The 20,342-nt window shown below is 40.5% G+C and overlaps 1 protein-coding gene across 3 annotated transcripts in view; it reads right to left on the bottom strand.

Moving 5' to 3' along the window:
* Window positions 1-20,342, bottom strand: part of LOC126259824 (uncharacterized) — a 52,861-nt gene that overhangs the window by 29,928 nt on the left and 2,591 nt on the right. The window contains exon 1 of one of the 3 annotated variants that reach the window (XM_049956868.1): window positions 2,733-2,755. The exons of the other annotated variants lie outside the window; for them this stretch is intronic. The gene's annotated coding sequence lies outside the window, so the exon portion shown is untranslated. Of the gene's footprint in view, window positions 1-2,732; window positions 2,756-20,342 lie in introns of those variants that run through there. 3 annotated transcript variants of the gene reach the window in all.

The raw sequence follows: 20,342 nt of genomic DNA on the forward strand, positions 1-20,342 counted from the left end.
TTCATCACATTTTCTGTAAATTTGAAGCCATTGTGAAACATTTATGAGTGAAACAAATTACGACTTAGAGTAATATTGTAACTTCTGATATGTAATTACTCTGCCATATGTAATTTAATTCTACTATGTACATACCTGTTAAAAATGCTGTGAAATGTGTCTAAATAATAAATAAAATGCAAACAAACAGTATTAAACGACAGTATGTTGTTCTCTGAATGATTAGTACACACAGTCAATTATATATTGATTGGGGTCATGTATGACCCCAGATGGAGTACTAGGAAAATTTTAGCAGAGTGAGTCCTAGGGTTAATGAACTTCGAACGAAGTTCGACAAAACGGGAGTGGTAGACCGAACCGGGGGTAACCTCCTTCGGGAGCGAGCAGAGGTCAAGGTGGACGCGAACCTGAGCCTGGAGCCAAGGTGGCGTGTGGCTCTCGCCCACTCGAAAGGTTGCAGGGAGTGAAAAATTAAGGTGTTGAAGGAGGCGACGAAAGCGAACTCCAGGGGGTAGCAGGGCAGAGACATACAACCCGTATTGACTGTCGAGAGAGTCATCAAAAAAGGAACGATAAGACGGGTGGTCGGGCATTGCCAGTAGCCGACAGGCATACCGACAAAGCAGTATATCGCGCCGGTAGGTGAGTGGCAACTCACCAGTGTCAGCATGAAGACTCTCGATGGGACTAGTATAAAATGCTCCGATCGCAAGTCGTAAACCCCGATGTTGTATGGAGTTGAGGTGGTGTAAGATGGATGGCCGTGCAGAGGAGTATACGAAGCTCCCATAATCCAGCTTGGAGTGGACGATCGACCGATATAGGCGAAGTAGGACGGTTCGATCCGCTCCCCACGACATACCACTGAGAACACGGAGGACATTTAGAGAACGGGTACAACGGGCAGCCAAATATGACACATGTGGAGACCAACTAAGTTTCCTGTCAAATGTAAGACCTAAAAATTTTGTTGTCTCCACGAATGGGAGAGCAACGGGACCGAGTCTTAAGGACGGTGGGAGAAACTCTTTGTAGCGCCAGAAGTTAATACAGACCGTCTTCTCGGCAGAAAAACAGAAGCCATTGGCGACACTCCAGGAGTAAAGACGGTCAAGAGAACGCTGAAGACAGCGCTCCAGGAGACACGTACGCTGCGCGCTGCAATAGATGGTAAAATCATCCACGAAAAGGGAGCCTGATACATCAGCTGGGAGGCAATCCATTATTGGATTGATTGCTATGGCGAAGAGAGCGATGCTCAAAACTGAGCCCTGTGGCACCCCATTCTCCTGGCGAAAGGTGTCTGACAGGACAGAACCCTCACGTACCCTGAACTGTCGATCCATTAAAAAGGAACGAATAAAAAGAGGGAGGCGACCGCGAAGGCCCCATGTATGCATGGTGCGGAGAATGCCCGCCCTCCAACAGGTGTCGTAAGCCTTCTCCAAATCAAAGAACACAGCCGCAGTCGGGCGCTTCCGCAAGAAGTTATTCATAATGAAGGTCGACAAGGTAACCAGATGGTCAACAGCAGACCGGCGCCTACGAAATCCACATTGTACATTGGTAAGTAGGCGTCGAGACTCGAGCAGCCAAACCAATCGAGAGTTAACCATTCGCTCCATCACTTTACAGACACAGCTGGTAAGCGAGATGGGTCGATAACTGGAAGGCAAGTGCTTGTCCTTCCCCGGCTTAGGAATCGGGACAACAATAGACTCGCGCCAGCATGCGGGAACATGTCCCTCAATCCAGATGCGATTGTAAGTACGAAGAAGAAAATCTTTACCCGCAGGAGAAAGGTTCTTCAGCATCTGAATATGAATAGAATCAGGCCCTGGAGCGGAGGACCATGATCGGCCAAGTGCGTTTTTGAGTTCCCGCATGGTGAATGGGGCATTATAACTTTCACGATTCGAGGAGCGGAAGTTAGGTGGCCTAGCCTCCTCTGCCTGTTTGCGGGGGAGGAAGGCAGGGTGGTAATGAGCGGAGCTCGAAACCTCTGCGAAAAAGCGGCCGAAGGCATTGGAGACAGCCTCAGGGGCCACAAGGACGTCATTCGCGACCGTCAAGCCAGAAACTGGTGAGTGGACCTTAGTGCCAGATAGCCGGCGCAGGCTACCCCAGACAACAGAAGAAGGAGTTAAACTGTTGAAGGTGCTTGTGAAAGCAGCCCAGCTGGCTTTCTTGCTGTCTTTAATAATACGACGACACTGTGCACGTAATCGCTTATAATTGATACAATTCGCCACTGTAGGCTGGCGTTTAAAGGTGCGTAAAGCACGTCGACGAGCACGTAAAGCGTCTCTACATGCCGCGGTCCACCAGGGGACCAGCTACTACTCTGTTATACGTAACATGCAAACATGGCAAGTCACTTCACAAATGCTGTTAAGGTGTAACACACAGTAATATTGGAAGTAGCCGCTACAAAGTATGTTGGAAATGCAAGATGCTCTGTCGACAGCTGATTTTAAGTGACCAAAGACTGAACTGCAGCAGGGGACACATTTTGTGGCCCTGAATTTAAACGCGTGTCCTAACCTAAACACAACCTTATGATGTGATATGTATTTGAGAAAGTGGTGATCAACAATCTGTGGCAGAACTAAAATCACAATCGCTTTGTTCATGGCTATTAAAGCTAACTTCTAAGTGCAAACTCAAGACAGACAAAGTTCAGTTTCTGCACTAAAAGTAAACTGTAACTCCTTGCTATCATTAGTTACCTGATACTATCCTCTGGCTATGGAGCTGCTGCATTACCAACAAATCTGCAGTCCTTATTGGCAGTTGGTTGCAGATTATAGATGACAGAGGCAGATTCCAATGAAAAAAGAATGTTAGGTAGAAAAATAAAAGCAAATACAAAAGTCAATACCACGATGAAAATGATGTGGCAAAGAATTAGAAATAAAAAAATTTGCTGAATAAAAATGATAATCACAACACTTTTGATTAGATTTAGAAAAAATAAATTTCACATTTTACAAGATTCAAATCTACAACGTTTACAATGGCAAATTAATATGCTAACCATTGTGATAAAGCAGAACACTGAGTACATTTGTTATATTTTTGATCTTGACCAGCCAGTCACAAAGATGAATTGCAGCCTTCAAAAACTTGCTTTCACGCAATGTTGTGTGAAGCTTATCTAATGTGACCTGAGGTTTGTGATTCTAATAACCACATATGTGATGCTGAATCGTGTCTTGTGTGCAAGTATCCAGTAGTGTTTAGTTAGCGCTGGGTATGAAATATGTATATGTATATGAAATATGTATATTTCATTACCATCATTATGTGTGTGTTTTTTGTTCATAGTGTGGTTATCATGCATGATGAAACATGAAATAAAAGTGCAGACCCATGATTCGAGATCAATACAGAAGTAAGAATGCCGGACAAGGAATTGGAAGTGAACTGACCACTTGTTGTGGCAGTCTGGCTATAGCAATTGGATCAGGCATGATGTTGAGTGCTCAGATTGGAGGAAACCAGCTCCTATGCATGAAGTGTCAGCTATCACATAATTTTAATCAGACTACATGAAAGATTTGGAAAGTCCAGGTAAAGTTCTGAGTTCTCATAAGTACTGAATATTCTGTCCAGAGAGCAGTCCAAGGATCAAGAGCCTATAATCCAAAAATGTGATGTGCTCTGACAGTGGGGCACCCATAGAGGCTGACCATACAGGTCAGCTGGTTAGCCCATGAGACAGGATGGTTGCACCACAGGTAATACAATATTACCTGCAAATCACTTCCACTGAAGTTTACTGCCACTACAACACACACTTGTAAATGCCATCTGCCAGGACTCTGCAGGTCCACACAAGCTACCCGTCACACAATGTACCAAATTCATCACACAATAAAACTTGTCACTTCACAGAAGAATTATTGCATTGTTTGCACCATTCAAAATGTCACCTTGTGGTTAGCATTTATGGGCTTGTATAAAACAATGAAAATCAAATTGTATTGCATCTCAATGGCATGTCCTGTTACTGATCTCTGTACTTGAGCTGCAAATAGAATGCTCTGAGGATACAGATAAGAGTGTTTGCTGGTTGATTTGTACAGTATGTTGTAGAACTTAATGGTCACTATCAGTTGACTTATTAGACCTACCAGAATAAGATCTGACTTCAGTTATTTCTCGATAATCATCAACATCAACCATATGACATCCACTGCAAAATAAATGCCACCCAATGAATGATATGGTGCAGTGGTTTGCACAATGGACTTGCTTTCAAAAGGACTACAGTTTAAATCCGATGTCAGCCATCCAGATTTGGGTTTTCCATGATTTTCCTAAATCACACTTGAAAAATGCCTTTCAAAGAGTACAGCCAATTTCCTTCTACATTCTTGAAACATTACGAGCTTTTGCTCCATCTCTAGTAACCTTGATGTCAACGCGATGTTATATCATAAATTTCTTTCCCTTTTAAAAGCCACCTTCAGACTTTTCCATGGATTACACTCTTCAGCTAAATGCATCACAGTGTTGCTGCATGTTTTGATCAAATGTCGGAGTGAGTGGAAACAAGACTCCCCAGATATTACACAACGGATTTTTGTCCAAATTTTTGTAGCCACACGAGGAGTTGGAACTGGACAAATGGAGTATAAAGTTGACAAGTGTGAGGTCTTGTTTTGCAAAACGGGTTTAATTGCTTGAAACTAATCAGGATAGCTAATAAAAGTTAATGAGTTATCAGAGGAAAAATTTTTAACAGAATTTTCATAGCCAAACAAAGAATGGGAAAGGGTCAAATGGGGTATCAAACTACTAGTGCAACGTCCGGTTTCGCAAGAAAAGATTTACTTGCTTGACAGTAATCAGGATTATTAAGAAAATACATAGTTAGTGATAAGAAGAAAAACTGAAATATTTAACAAATGGCTACTACTGGCTATGTAAATGAAGTGTCAAAAAGTTTGCCTCTTCAAGGGCTAGTTATTTTGTGCGGAAAAAGTTACATTTGTGTACAAATTGTGGAATTCTTTCTTTCATATTGAAACCCAAAATAAATACCAAATTACAGCATAAATTGAAACCTCTGTGCTTTGTCTTAATCTGTATACTCTTAACATTAATACAAGGATAAGTCAATAAGTGTCTGAAATAAATATTTATAATTTATTGCAATAGGACTACATGATTTAATTATATAATTTTTCATGATAGTCCTCCTGTTTCTCCATGCATTTGGTCCACTACTGCACAAGCTTTCCAATACCTCCGAAAAAAAAGTTTTTTGGTTGTGCAACAAGCCATGTTTGCATCACTTCCTTCTCCTACTAATCAGAGCTGAACTCTTAAAACACCTTTAAGTGGACTAATGTGGTTTGGCACATAATTAACAGTCACTTGCCTGTTACTCAAAGGCACAGACTTATTCAGTATAGGCATCAGTTGTGGCTGTACCTAGATGCTCAGCTCTTTCCTCATCCTTCACATTCATTCGATCACTTTTGAACTGTTCAGTCCATTGGTAAACACTTTGCTGTAACAAAACATTGTCCCCCTACTGTGCTGAAAGTCTTCTATGAATTGGTGCTCCTGGTACACACACACCCCACAAAAAACAGATTACAGAATGCTGTCTATGGTACAAACAGAGAGTGATTTAGCCATCTCTATGTTGCAACAGTGCAAAGTGGACTGTTGAGATAACACTGTAACCCACTACAGGCGAAGATAACAGTCCATTTAGCAGTTTTCGGGCACACAATGCTATAGAACCAATCCAAAGACAATTAAAGCAAGATTGCAGATACTTATTGATTTATCCTGGTAGAACACCATCCAATATTAAAAAAATTTTCCGAACAAAACTCAAGAAGAAAAGGATTTTTTTTAAAAAAAGAAAATAGTCAAATGTTTTGTGAAATGATTTGTCTACACGTAAGAAATAAAGTAGGTTAGAGAAGCATTTGACATGCCACATCTGCTCACATAATTTTGAACATTATTCAAAAGTGTGTCACAGGGTTTTATTTCTACTTTTAGAGAAATAATTTCACAAAAGCTTTTTTTTTTCCTAATTAGTCATCCACCTACCTACCATTAGTTCATTGCCTTAGTTTTTTCCAATATCAGGGAATCACACAAAAAATTTCCTTAGCATGCTTCCATATGCCTTAGTTCATAACCTGCACACAAGCACTTCATTTTCACTACAGCCATAACTGTATCTTCCACTCCACTGACCCATTTGTTTGTTTTTATATCTCTCCTAGTAAATATCACCATGCACCTCTTCATTAATAAATCTTTCACCCCACAGAGCAGAGTGAGTACTGTATTGCAACTTACTAGCATATTAAAACTATGTGCCATTCCTGGAGCCCTGCATGTTACAGGCAATATTCTTACCAACTAAGCTACCTCAGCATTACTGTCAACAGCATTAAAAGATTTACTTCTGCTAATACCTCTTTCCTAGTTTCCAAACTTCACAAAAGTTCTCCTGCATACCACGCAGGACCAGCTCTCCGATAAGAGAGGATACTGTGGAGAAATGGCTTGCCCACAGCCTGAGGGATTCCCTCCAGAATGAATCTCTTATTGTTCACCAGTGTGTGCATCATTCTCCTCCTCATTGCTCACTCACTGACCCTCAATTTTTTAAATGGTTTTCACATTTAAGTGCCTGCCATTCACCTCCTCATGGCTTGCTCAGTGACCCTCAATGTTTTCAGTGGTTTTCACATTTAAAGTCCATGTCTCATTGTTATAAATTGAATCTGATAACAGATATAGATTGAAAATCTCCATTTAAAAAATTCTACTTAGTCCTCTAAAACTACTTGAGACCATTTTTATTTTTCTGCTTAATTTATTATGGCATCCATAGAGTCACTGTCTTGGCCTGATTGGTATTGTACATGGACAAAAAAATACTCTAACAATTATGCACTTGTCTTGCTATCCACCTTAAATCTGAAAAGAGCTGTGCCCTTTCCCCATCACATGCGATGCACCTTTTATATATTCTATGAGGTATCTCATAGGATCTAGTGGCCTCTTTTCCATCGAGCAATTTCATTTCCTTTTCACTCCTACTATTGTTTACATCTATGCATTTTTTTTTTTTAGTGGTAAACTAATGATGGAATGTAATACTGATATGAGGACAGATCATCACTATTACCTTAGAAAGAAGGATTTAGTATAAATTGCCATCTTTTTTACATATCAATTCACTGCTTGCCCCTTCAAATATAACATGATAAAATTTTTCCTGTCACATGTCGTATACAATTATTTGATTGAAACATTGGTGATTTGTCAGTAAACAGAGTTGCATGCCTACATAAGGAGTTTCAGAACCTCCCTCCCTCCATGTCGTATACAATTATTTGATTGAAACATTGGTGATTTGTCAGTAAACACAGTTGCATGCCTACATAAGGAGTTTCAGAACCTCCCTCCCTCCATCCTACACATCACAGAGCCTAAACAGGCCCACAACACAGTCATCAACCTTTCCTCCAAATGCCTCAGATCTGCAAAAGTAGAGTCCTTTCTTAAGGTCTCACCTTTTGCCCTCGCCCAAAGTCATACTGAGCTTTTAAAGACCTTCTCTCTATCCCTACGGTGGTTACATTTTTCTTCCATTAACCCTACCAATCAGACTCAATCCAAAACCATTATAGGACCCTACCTGACTCAGCTCATTCCTCCATCTGTGATGCATCCCCAGTGGCCCAAATCATCCCCTGTTAACTTTGTGGAATTTCCTAACCTCAAACCTTGCTTAGCCATCGTTCCTTTTATCCCACTCCACAACATGGAAACCAACCTCACATCTGCACTCACCTGTAACCCACCTTCCCACAACAAAGATACCAGCCATTTCCTCCATTGACTCTCCATAGTTTCTCTCTCTATACTACCCATCATCTTGCTCATTACTGTTGATGGCACCTCCCTCTATACTAACATCTCCACTGCCCATGGTTTTGCCACTATTGAAAACTACTTTTCCCAATCCATGGCTCATTCCCAACCTACAGCCTCCTTCATGGTCACCATGACCAACAATATCATCATCCACAGTTACAACTCCTTTGAAGGCATCACCTACAAACAAATCCGAGGTTCAGCAATAGACACTCACATGAAACCTTCCTGTGCTAATCTATTCGTGGGATATTCATCCAGAATCCCTAACTTCTTTTCAGATCCACTGGTAACAGATTCATTATCTGGACCGAGGGCAGAACACCATACCCACATTCCTCCAGAACCTCAACATCTCCTCCCCCATACACTTCACCGGATCCTCCTCAGCCCAATGAGCCGTCTTCCTTGATGTCAATCTCCATCTGAAGGATGGACACATCAGTACCACATCACATCTAGCAGTCATCAACAATACCTCCACTTTGACAGTTGTGACCTATTCCATACTATTAAGTCCCTTCATACAGCCTAGCCACCCATGGCCCTCCTATCTGTAGTGACAACAGTCCTCTCAAAATATGCCATGGGTTTAGCTGAGGCCTTCAATGACCAAAATTACCCTCAAAACCTTGCCCATAAATAGATCTCCCATGCCTTGTCTCCCCAGTCACCCACCACCCCCCACATACCCACTATCCATCCACAAATAAGTACTCATCATTTGACTTAGTACCACTCAGAACTGGTGTGACGGAATCACATTCTCTGCCAGGATTTCAATAATCTCTCATCATGCCATGAAATGAAAAATAACCTTTCTACTATCCTACATGCAATGGTAGTCCACGGAACCCCAGCCTACACAATATCTTTGTCAGCCCATCTACTCTACCCCTGTTCCCAACACCTTGCCTCGTCGGTCACATCCCTACAATAGACCTACATGCAAGACTTGTCCTATAGATACTCCCACTACCAGCTACACCAATCCTGTCGCAGACATATCCTACCCCATCAAAGGCACAGCCATCTGTGAAAGCAGCCATGTGACCTACAAATTTGGCTGCAACCACTGTGCTGCAAGCTCCATGGGCATGACTACTAGCAAGTTGTCTGTCCATATTAATGGCTACCACCAAACTGTGGCCAAGAGGCAGTTGGCCAACTCCGTTGCTGATTGTGCTGCCCAGCACTTTAATGACTGCTTCACAGCCTGTGCTGCCCTTATTTGTCCCACCAACACCACCTTTACTCATCTGCTTAGGTGGGATCTCTCCCTGCAATGCATCCTTTGTTTCCATAGTGCTCCTGGGCTCAGCCTTTGCTAGTCCGTACTCTCCAGTTGCCTCTTCCCTTCACTGCTCCCATTCTAGTACTACTCATGCCTTCCATTCCACCAATTCATGCATATAGTCCTTTCTTCTGCTCTACTTCACCCCTCCCCCCCTCCCCCCACCACCACCACCACCACCAAGCCTACAGCTCACAGCACAGGCAACACTGGTGTCTCCCCTCACCCGTACCCTGCTGCCTCACGTCTCCTCTGTACCCCCACTACCTACCCCAGCTAGATTGCTGCTCACCTCAGATTCAGCTGCAGTTTGGCCTTAGGATCAGGAGATGACAGAGGTCATGTGTGTTTGAGTTATGCTTGTGTGAACGTGTGTGTTTTTTACTACTTCTAATGAAGGACATAGTCCAAAAGCTGAACATTTCTAGCATTCTTTTCACTGTGCCTATCTGCAACTCAACATCTGTTCTCTGTGGTGAGCTGGAGTCTATTCTTTCCATATTGTTGTTATTCCATCATGGACTTTCCATTGTTTGATATATATAACTATGGCTCATCTGCAAAGGAAAATATAGTTAAAACATTCACACTGCCTATTCATGAATATTTCTCATTCATATAAATTGAAACCACATTAGACTAACAGCATATATTGAACAACTGCAAAGAAAGCCCTTATGTTTGTTACCTGATACGATCAAAATATTAGCTTGGTAAGTACGTCCATAATGTTTTTATTTTGCATGTTGGTATTGTGGTCACTATAGGTTTATTTATCAATTGCCATTTTTTATTTGTAGTTCATTGTTGCTACTGAAGTTTACATATTGTCATTTTGTCATATGTACATAGTGAGTGGAGCTGTGGATACTAGAATATGGAGTACCAAGTGGAGAACTCAGTACATTTCGATATATTATTCTGTTTGAGTTCAATAAAGGGATGACAGCATGGAGGCAGCCAGAAACATTTGCACCGTGCATGGGGATAAATCCATCGAACAGAGCACAGTAAGACATTGATTGTCTTGCTTTTGGGGAGAACTGTTTTCACATTAGTAGCTCTCCATGCGCAGGGTTTGATGAAGATTGTTTACACACATTAATCCACAATGATCCATGTCAGTGTACTCAAGACCTGGCAAATGTAAGGAATTTGATCATGCCACCATCATGCAACATTTGCATGCAATGAGGAAGGGTCAAAACCTGGGTGTGTGTGTGTACCGCACACTCTATGCCAAAATCACAAAAATCTGTGTGTGGTCATATATGCATCTCTGCTTGCTCGTCATCAATTGGCTAGTGAACAGCACCAACTTTTCCTACCCTGTATTGTTACTGGTGATGGTAAATCGTGTCTTTATGCTAACATATGGAAAATAAATGAATGGCTGAGCCAAAACAAAGCAGCAACTCCACAGACAAAGACTCACGCACACCCACAAAAGGAAATGTTAAGCATGTGGTGGAATGGTGATGGTGTGGTGTACTAGAAATTGTTTCCCTGCGGTGTAACCATCACTGCTGACATTTATTGTCAACAACTGAGATGTCTTGCAGATGCAATTGAAGAGTAACAATCTGGAAGTCTGCACGAAGTGATGCTACTCCACCATAATGCCTGCCTGCATTCTGCTAGACTGACAAAAACCACTATATGTAAGTTGGGTTGGGAAGTCATTCCACATCCACCTTATTCATCTGGTCTTGCACCCTCAAATTTTCTCCTTTTCTACTCTATCGAACAATCTTCGAGGCACTTCCTTTCAGATGAAAACATACTCCAAACATGGCTCGAGGCAGAATTGCAAATTTACCCTAGTATTGGCAGGCTACTGTAAATAATGAAGGAGAATATATTCTTGATGACTAAAGTCTCTGTTAAGTGTTTCTGTTGTGTTTCTTAAACTTGTGGAAAAATGCTGCAAACTTATGCACTAACCTAATACCTTGATTTCTATAAATCAAGGTAAAAATATGGAAGTTTTGAGGAGATGACAATAAGAAGAAAGCCAGTGCTAAGTAATGGTTCCATGTGCTCCTTGGAGGATGAAATGAGATAATCATGGTTTTTAAAAAATCACAAAACTTGTCGAAATTCAAACAGATGTGCATTGGTTGTGTTGAAACTAAGCCAGAGTATAGAAGACTTGATAAGCAAAAAAAAAAAATTATGTTCAAACCTAGAATGTCTATCAGTTTGGTACAGCACAAGGAATGTCAATACAGAGTGTGATTATGTAAGTACTGAAAGTGGTAGTATAATGGTGATTCTATTACTGACAGCATCAATGAGCCTCAGAGGAGAGAAACACAATTCTTCCTGCAACACAGGAAAGATCATAGGAGAGGACTGTCAGCAACAACAAGCCTTTTACAAGCATAGAAATCATGCTTAAAAGGAGTCAGGTGAGAGCTGAAATTCTTTCTGTTTAAGATCACTGATGAAACCAGCTGTGTGTGGAACAGTACAGTCAACCTGTAGAGTAAAATGATCATTTTATTGCACCAGCATTAACACACATATAACCATCAGTGATCTAATGTTGTGCAGTCAGTACTACCTACAAATATTTCATCCCGTGCACGTACTGCAAGCTAAACTGAAATTCATACATGATTCTTCATGTAGTCTAATGTACATGCCTCGAATCGCCCAATCGTTTTCCATCATTTTTCATCTGACATACGATACTTAGACAACTCTCGATTAACATCAGCTGTCTTCTTTCACTATCAAAACACCAACTCACAAATTCCAGTTGCTCTATATCTACATTTAATGCTATCACTCTGTACTGCCACCACAATGTAGTTGGTAGTTTTATGCAACACTATTCTCATAACATAGGCTGCTTAAAAAATAATAATTTGATTTCAAAAGCCTATATATATTTAATCATCAAACCAAAAATAAGTGCTTGTCTTTAAATATATAGTTAAATCAAAAATTTTACATAAAATGTCTAAAATGTTTATATAAGCACATATATTATAGGGCACTTCACACCATACTGATGTGAGCACGCCAAGAATCAATGCCACAGTGATCTGATTGTGTAGTTCATTCACATTAGTCAGAAGTGGAGGTACATAAACAGTTCTTTAATGGGTGTTTAACTGACTGACTCATTCCTCAATGTATTTTTGTTGCTGGAAAACTGTTGTTACTTTCCTGCAATATAATTATAGTGAAGCTAGATTGTGTGCCTTATCCAAATCAAAACTATTATCACGATTTATTGAGCTCCACCAATAAAAAACCTTCACAGCTTTCTTTATCACCAAGACACAAAAAGTGATGTGGTTGTTAAAATCTCAACTAAGCGGTCCATGTTTATGCAGTGTTCCACCACAGATCCCAGAGCTAATTGCACCAGGCTAGGTGCATAGTGCACAAAGTATTGCTGAGAAGGATATCCTAGAAGATGTCCTTGCACAACTGGAGAGTGGTTCTGAGGAAAATGTATGTCAGCAGCATGGTTTCACATAAACCTGTGGTGCAGGTATAAGACCAGAAATATGAATGTGATGTGTTTAAGTATGCGGTATACGTGTTTTTTGTGAGTGCTCTTTCTACAAGTTAGGACAGATACTCCAAAAATATCAAGCAAATGTGATTTTCTGCCCTCGTGTTTTGTCTCGCCAACCTGCTGTGTATGCCTCTGCCTCATAAATCTCACAGAGTTTTTTATTTTATTTTCTTCCTGTGATTACAGACTATGATGCACTGTTATTAAATTGTACACAAAACAGTAGAATTTTATTTAAATTTCTCTTCACATTTACTGACACATAGTTTGCTTTAAAGACTAGCTATGTAAACTGTAGGACATCTGTATTTTCACACATCAGTAAGCTACACAAAATCAGAGAATGATCACTCTTTTCACAAGTGGAAATAATCAACAAAATAAACGTAAATTTTGTGAGACTCACTTAAAACTTCACCATTCTGACATATTGCATCTACACACTTCAACCGTTGAATCACATCTGAATGACACAGAAACTAACATTTCAATTACCGTGTACAGGCTGACATTGCACCTATGATGATTTAAAACTTCTCCACAAAAGAAAATTACGTAATGAAACATTAGATATTTTGCGAGTTCACTGCTGGGCCCTGACTGACTTCCTGGCTGCACCAAATGAATGATAACTGGTGACTGAATCATGCTAAATTTGCAACGCCTATTATATAAGTGAGTATTAAAGGAATTATAAAATGGGAAAATGCTATGTTATTTCATTTTATATTTTAACATAAAAGAGAGGACAATTAAAAGTGACAAAGATGCGATATACAGGGTGAGTCACCTAACATTACCGCTGGACATATTTCGTAAACCACATCAAATACTGATGAATCGATTCCACAGACCGAACATGAGGAGAGGGGCTAGTGTAATTGGTTAATACAAACCATAAAAAAATGCACGGAAGTATGTTTTTTAACACAAACCTACGTTTTTTTAAATGGAACCCAGTTAGTTTTGTTAGCACATCTGAACATATAAACAAGTAAGTAATCAGTGCCGTTTGTTGCATTGTAAAATGTTAATTACATCCGGAGATATTGTAACCTAAAGTTGACGCTTGAGTACCACTCCTCCGCTGTTCGATCGTGTGTATCGGAGAGCACCGAATTGCGTAGGGATCCAAAGGGAACGGTGATGGACCTTAGGTACAGAAGAGACTGGAACAGCACATTAAGTCCACATGCTAACACCTTTTTATTGGTCTTTTGCACTGACGCACATGTACATTACCATGAGGGGTGAGGTACACGTACACACGTGGTTTCCGTTTTCAATTACGGAGTGGAATAGAGTGTGTCCCGACATGTCAGGCCAATAGATGTTCAATGTGGTGGCCATCATTTGCTGCACACAATTGCAATCTCTGGCATAATGAATGTCGTACATGCCGCAGTACATCTGGTGTAATGTCGCCGCAAGCTGCCACAATACATTGTTTCATATCCTCTGGGGTTGTAGGCACATCACGGTACACATTCTCCTTTAACGTACCCCACAGAAAGAAGTCCAGAGGTGTAAGATCAGGAGAACGGGCTGGCCAATTTATGCGTCCTCCATGTCCTATGAAACGCCCGTCGAACATCCTGTCAAGGGTCAGCCTAGTGTTAATTGCGGAATGTGCAGGTGCACCATCATGCTGATACCACATACGTCGACGCGTTTCCAGTGGGACATTTTCGAGCAACGTTGGCAGATCATTCTGTAGAAACGCGATGTATGTTGCAGCTGTTTGGGCCCCTGCAATGAAGTGAGGACCAATGAGGTGGTTGCCAATGATTCCGCACCATACATTTACAGTCCACGGTTGCTGTCGCTCTACCTGTCTGAGCCAGTGAGGATTGTCCACGGACCAGTAATGCATGTTCCATAGTTTCACTGCCCGTTTGTGAAACCCGTTTCATCAGTAAACAGGTAGAGCTGCAACGCATTCTTTGTTAATGCCCATTGACAGAATTGCACTCGATGATTAAGGTCATCACCATGTAATTACTGATGTAGCGACACATGAAATGGGTGAAAGCAGTGACGATGCAGTATGCGCATGACACTACTTTGACTCAGTCCACCGGCTCTCGCAATGTCCCGTGTACTCATGTGTGGGTTCATGGCAGCTAACACACCAACTGCACCCGCTTCTGCTGTGACGGGCCTGTTACGGACCCATTTGCGTGCTACGACCATACCTGTTGCATACAGTTGGCGGTAGATGTTTTGCAATGTGCGGCACGTTGGATGCTCTCTGTCCGGGTACCGTTCTGCATACACCCTGCAGGCTTCAGCTGCATTTCATCGATACTCGCCATAGATGGGTATCATCTCCGCCTTTTCAGAGTTCGAATACACCATGGTCACAGTTCCTACAACACTACACTATCACAGACGTCTGGTAACACGGTGTACTACAGTTGGTCTGCGTGCGGAGACGAATGCAGAATAACAATAGCAGCAAGCGCTACATGCGGACACTGCGACAGCTAGACCAAACCACAACAGTGTACTACAGCCACTCTTAAACACGGTCGTCATCGTAAACATGTCCCTGCAGATGCTGCTCGCCGACCGTGGCCCGTGTTTGTTACAACACCCAACTGAACGTCGGAGGTTTCAAGCGTCAACTTTAGGTTACAATATCTCCGGATGTAGTTAACATTTTACAATGCAACAAACGGCACTGATTACGTATTTGTTTATATGTTCAGATGTGCTAACAAAACTAACGTGGTTCCATTTAAAGAAACGTAGGTTTGTGTTAAAAAACATACTTCCGTGCATTTTTGTAGGGTTTGTATTAAACAATTACACTAGCCCCTCTCCTCAAGTTCGGTCTGTGGAATCGGTTAGTCAGTATTTGATGTGGTTTACGAAATATATCCAGCGGTAACGTTAGGTGATTCACCCTGTATAGTGAAGTTAAGTTTCTCTAACTATTACCTGAATTATTAGAAAACAGAGTTATTGGTACTATTTTATGGGAGAGCAATCTTAATGTGCACAGGAGTTTCCAAAGTTCACCAAAAATCTTCAAGAAAGTAAAATTTTAATTGGAATCACACACTAACAGGTTTTTAAGTAAAAGTATATATTTCTGGAAATAGAAAAATTGGTGCTACAAAAACTGTGAAGTTTGGATTTTGGAAGGAATTACATCTTAAGATTGGGGCATTCTGGAACATTAATATTTTAAACATGAATAACTTTTGAAACATGGTGTTATCAGGAAAAGTAAGATGCCTGCTTCAAAGTGGAGAACAAAGGTTTTCAGACATGCTATGTCCCTCTTAAAACAAACAATTGTATCATTATTGAATTTTTACATTCGTACAGTTTGCATAGTAAATAATGAATATGTCTTTAAATATAACATTTCCAAGATAACTAAATAAACTGCTGTCATCAGCAATCTGTAAATTATACAGTGAATAATGAAATTTAATGAAATACTGCTTAAAAGAGACATTAGTTATTTCCTGTAACTATCGTATATCAACTAATAACAAAAAGACAATAGAAAAGGAGAAAATAATGTAGGCATCAGGAGTTGTATAAGAGCAGCTAGGATAATCCCAGCTTGCTTTGTTACAATGTGAAGACTGTGTTTATTTTTGGTTCCATCAAATATATTAAGTTGCTTCATTTAGACAGATGTGTACCACGTTCCTTGTGGCAGCTACAGCAATTCAAATATTGAACAAACAACACAGACTGTTTGTGAAAGGTGTATTGAACCTGAGTGGTAGTCCCAATAAACATTACTCTGACATATGGAACTCTTTAAATTACAACAGTCATGTGTAAAATAAGGGAAAGACAACCACTCACCTACAGCAGATCAATGCTTGAAACACATAACAAAAACACCACTCATACTAGCTTTCAAGCACACACTCATTTTCTAAAAGTAGGCACATTCACACATACAACCATACAAACGCCTAAACATACACTCCAAAGGTCATGGTGAGGTTGCCTAATTTGCAATAGTGGTTTTAATCAGGACAAGGCACAGAATCTGGACCACATTGTAGTTAGTTTACAGAAAAGTTGATACATTGTTGTCAGGATCAAAAATACTTTGCAGAGTGCCTCAACAAAATGAGCAATCTCTCCACCTGCTGTAGGGGCACATAACTACGAGGGACCTTTGCCAAGTCTTTGCTACAGATTTGTGTGTACTGTGTCATCACATAATATACCTCCTCCTTTGACATTATTCTCTTGGCTCACTCAAAGGATGGCCAGCATATGTGTGCCAAAAATATTCATATAAGACATGGATTTTGCATTGATGAAGACACAAAAGTTGATGGATAAGTGTCTTTAATATACCCCACAAGGAAACAAAACCAGACACAGAATGATGGGCAACATAAATAGCCATTTACACAATCACAAATTGTTTGGACCCATGAGATCTATCCACTGTTAACTGCGTTAAAATACTTTCAGAAATCATTTTAATAATGTTACACGACTCCACCCTTCTGAAAAATGACATCATCGGAGTCACGCATTACCTTCCAGAAAAGCCAGTTTTTCATAATTTACTAGTGTGATATTTCTGTGATAGTGTCAGTCAAAAAGAAGTCTGGGTCATACGCCTCTATCGAGAAATGATACAAAAATACATTAAGTTTATGACAGTCTTTCATGAACAACCTGCATAAACAGAAATGTTTCAGCAAGGAGATCTCTTTCATGCTGGTCTAATTCATATGAATGCTCTGAACACCACCGTTGTTTACCAACCAACATGAGCAGTGGCAAAGTATGCTCATCCTGTGCTGAGGGTAAAACTATAAAACACTACGTGATGTATCTTGCAAGTAATACAGAGCAATCAGTAATTAACTATTGTTGTTGTTGTTGTTGTGGTCTTCAGTCCTGAGACTGGTTTGATGCAGCTCTCCATGCTACTCTATCCTATGCAAGCTTCTTCATCTCCCAGTACCTACTGCAACCCACATCCTTCTGAATCTGCTTAGCGTACTCATCTCTTGGTCTCCCTCTACGATTTTTACTCCCCACGCTGCCCTCCAATACTAAATTGGTGATCCCTTGACGCCTCAGAACATGTTCTAACAACCGATCCCTTCTTCTAGTCAAGTTGTGCCACAAACTCCTCTTCTCCCAAATTCTATTCAATACCTCCTCATTAGTTATGTGGTCTACCCATCTAATCAGCATTCACCTGTAGCACCACATTTCAAAAGCTTCTATTCTCTTCTTGTCCAATTAACTATTATAAGGTTGAAATCGTACCAGAAACATGGACACTGGAGAATAGCTACAAATGAAACAGTCTACAAGGAAACAGAACCGGTAATGAGTACAATCAGGAAGAAATGCATTTCTTTTTTCGGACATCTAATCAGAACACTGGAGAACAGGAGCCTAAGGAGAATAATAGAAAAATTGTGGAATAGTAAGAGCAACATTAAGTGGATTACAGAAATCAAGGAAGATATGGATGAGCTACAGATTACAGTGGAAGACCTAAGAAACAAAACTGACAAAATCAGGAAACTCACAGACAAACAAACCAGACTGCAAACGAGAATCAATAAACAGACAACAGGAAGGGTAATTTCCGATGAAGAAAGAAGGATGAGATTCGAGGGAATGAAGAAGTACTGGGCTGACAGGAAACTGAAAAATTCTTTGTATAAAGCTGGCTAGAGTGGTCCAATGAAAGCCATAAAATACAAGCCACACGTGATAGTTGGATTACCAGTTCTCTACCTACTTGACAAGTGATCTTTATTGGACTGTGAACAATTTGTTGAATGCATTCTCTACGCATTCATCAGAAACATAAGGATAGCCAATCGATTTCCTTACAAACAGACAACCTTCATCTTTAAAACAGATTCATTCATGTCAAAGTACCTGGCAATTACCTGATTTTGTTAATGTATACTTAACTTGTTTCACATTCCTTCCTGATGAAATGTATGGAGCACAATTAATTAATTAAAAGAATTAAATTTAAAAACAGCTATATTTTTAACACCTTGATTGTGTGCTTTTCTGGTTCTCAGCACTTCCCCTGCATAATGAGTGGTCCTCTTTCCCATATCATTGTTTCCTGAAGAAAATCACTAAATAATGTGCAATGCGTATTTAGCCCCAAAGAACACAATTACAAGTAGCAAAGTGGACTGATATCATGCTGGAAAGAACATGTGATCCATATTTAGCCCTACAGAACACAATTACAAGTAGCGAAATGGATTGCTATCATGATGGTAGGAGCGTTGCAAAATGTTAAACATTATTTATCAGTAGAAAGTGAAGCAGCCAACAGTTCAAAAACTGATTAGAATTCCGCAATGCTTTCCTGGGTCGACAGAAGCATCCGAACCCATGCATCGGCTTTGACCCGTGACGTAAGGGTATTGTCGTGTGTGACGTCATGACGGCACGGAGTTTGGTTTGTGAGTGTGGCGTGTTTGTAGATGTCGTCGTGTTGTGGTTTGTTGTGCTCTCTGGTGGTATGTTCAGGGTTTTCATTTGTGTGGTGTAATGGGCTGTTTGCTTTTGCTCATTATCCAGAATTGTTCGAGTGTCGGCTGTGTTTGTAGTGGAATTCGTTTCAGTGAGTTAACGATTTTGTGTAAAGGTTAATTTAGTGTTGTTCGCTGTACATCGTGTGGTAATTTTAGTAAAATTAATCTGCTGTTGTTTTTGTTCAGGAACGGATATGACGGATAAAATTAACAGTGCACAGGTCAAGAGAAGTGTTCGATCTCAATGTGTGGCTGTGTATGTTAATATTGGTATCGGGAGATGTTTTTGAGCTATATAGGCCAAGGGAAGTGTTTGAGCCTAATTTATGGGATCGGGAGTTGCTGTTGAGCTATATAGGTCAAGGGAAGTGTCCGATTCCAAATGATGTGTTTAGTGGTATTTGGGGAGTTTTGTGATGTCGGTTTTTTTCGTCGTTTTGTGTGGTTTTGTATGGGGGTGGGTGTCTAAATTTGTTTATATTTAGTTTGCCCCCACCTAAAAACTCCCTATTTCCCGCACTTGTACCGTTAGTGTCATTAGGCTTTTTGTGGAAAGTGTGTGTGTTTGTTTTTCGATGTATTTTCGTCCTCATAATGTGTACGTACCGACTTTATATGCACCATATTGGAACCGTGGTTTATGGTCGTTTCCGCCATATTTGTGACGTCATGGGTCAAAGAAGATGGGAGGGATCGGATGCTTCCGTATTTCCACTTTCCTAAGCATAGTAGTATTGGAGTTAATATGTCCTTGCCTTCTTCCACATGAAAATGACCCACCGTCCAGCTTACTGGATTTATGCTTAATGGTCAATTCAAATTTAAATTTTTGCATGCACAAGGCATTACAGTGTGAAGTAAAACAATGTAGCTGCCACAAACCCAATTATCAGTACACACACAAATATTTTTTTAGTAATGTTTGACCTACAGTAGTGAAATAAAATAAAGCAGCTACCAGCAAAGGCAACCTCACATTTGTACAGAAGTGATGTACAATTCATTTGCTAGTGCTATCAATCTTGGCAGTTAGTATCCCAATAAAGTCAAAAGGTACTGACACAGATAA

The sequence above is a fragment of the Schistocerca nitens genome, chromosome 5 (assembly GCF_023898315.1).
Source record: "Schistocerca nitens isolate TAMUIC-IGC-003100 chromosome 5, iqSchNite1.1, whole genome shotgun sequence".
In the NCBI taxonomy this organism is placed as follows: Eukaryota; Metazoa; Arthropoda; class Insecta; order Orthoptera; family Acrididae; genus Schistocerca; species Schistocerca nitens.